This window comes from Austrofundulus limnaeus, unplaced genomic scaffold (genome assembly GCF_001266775.1).
Source record: "Austrofundulus limnaeus strain Quisiro unplaced genomic scaffold, Austrofundulus_limnaeus-1.0 Scaffold576, whole genome shotgun sequence".
Lineage (NCBI taxonomy): Eukaryota > Metazoa > Chordata > Actinopteri > Cyprinodontiformes > Rivulidae > Austrofundulus > Austrofundulus limnaeus.
The window spans coordinates 145,842-147,767 of NW_013952978.1; positions in this window are offsets into that span (position 1 = coordinate 145,842).

Sequence of the window (1,926 nt, forward strand, 5' to 3'; positions counted from 1 at the left end):
GTGTGTGTATATATACATACTTATATATACACACACACACACATCACACACACTTCAACTGATTTTAAAACAATTTAGGGTAAACATGAGAGATGTTATAATACAGCATTTCTTAAACTGGACATTCACATGTAAATAACACTGCAGACACTGTAGATAAAGCAACTGCAATATACACAGTAAAATTATATTCACATGTATTTAGAAATGCATGTTTATACACAGGAAAATTGCCTGACACATTTTTGAATGCTGATAAATAGTATTGTAATAATATTTCATAATAAATAGTAATAGTAGGTGATATGAACTAATTTATGCCCAGTTTTTTCCAACACATGCAATTATTAATATGATGTGCCTCTATTAACTAATATTAAATAATACTAACTACTATTTGAAAAAAGAAAAACTGCTGTCTGATTGCTCCAAATCATAGCCACATTTATACTGCTTATAATAAACTAAGCCGTTTGTAAATCCATCAAGATTTCAGTGAATTACGCGTATTTTTGTGTGTGTAAATCACTCACCTCAATGCTTTTACCACAGCTACAGCTAGTGTTGCTAACCGTACTAAGATGGCCGCCGTGTGAGGACGTCGGAGATTCTGCTATGACTTATCTGGCCTTTATAAATACCTATGTTTGTAACTTTGAAAGTGGGTGGAGTCATCTATAGCTCTAACATGTGATACTTCCAGTTTAGCCCTTTCAGAATAAGAGCATTTCATTGATTGTGTTTGTGTTATTATGAATAGCATTTGAAGTAAGTTAAACAGTTTCTGAATCATATTGTGTACATAGTCAATTTTTGAATGTGTTTAAATACTGTGAAATGTAATTTAATTTCTTTTTGACACTCTTAGTTCGACGTTTAGCTGCTAAAGATGCTACATGCTACACACAAAATGCCTAACAYGTCCAGCATTGCTTGTAAGAGGGGATAGATTTCATTTAATTTGGGATGAATTGCATAAAAATAAAAGTTTTGCACTTGTGAAATTTTTTAGTAAACTCAAAATTATAGTTAAGGTTTGAGTTTTCTATTACCGATCTTTGGCTGCCTTTCTAATGATGCTAATTTTAAAAGTTAAACTTATTTCCTGCCCATCTGGACACAGCTGATTGAGGACTGCTGACCCACAAAACAAACAAACAAAGTCCCACRTTGTCATGGGCAACAACATGATCACCTTTTGGATACAAACTACAAACACGGCACTGATCCATTTCTCAGTCTGTCTACCAAAGGGGAAAGCTGAAATAGTCTTTCAGCTAAATGAAGAATTGAGTAGAAAGTGCCCCAAACAACCTTGGTGTCAGCACCTCTAAACAAATCATTAGGCTGCTCCTTGGATAAGCTCCAAAATATGAGAGTTAAAAGAATATATCTGCCCAAGTCCTGGAGATTTACTACCTGTCTGCACACGCTGACTGAGGGGGGCTGAACAACAGAAACAGCGGTGAGGTGTCCTTGAACAGAGCACCACTGCAGCCCCCAGGTGTGAGCGTGTGAAACAAGGTGTCATTCCCACATMACATGAATAGAGAGTTTTCCAAATCTCTTCAAATGTTTTCCAGTCAGCATCGCTGTGAGCGTCTAAATCTAAATCTGCGATAGCACGCTGATTGTTTCCAAATAATGTTTTTCTTCCTTTGTCATCTTGTGCTGATCTGTGCTATCAGGTCCGCTCAACTGCTGTCTGCCATCTCGATGTGGCCTTGAACAAAATGTCCCTGAGGACCCGGAGGACGTCAGTGTTCTCACAAATAAGAACACAACAACATAACCTACTTCCACTCTTCCTTGTCTCTGTTTCCTCTTTCAAACCTAGGATGGGGGGGGGGTAGTGTGTGTGTGTGTGTGTGTGTGTGTGTGTGTGTGTGTGTGTGTGTGTGTGTGTGTGTGTGTGTGTGTGTGTGT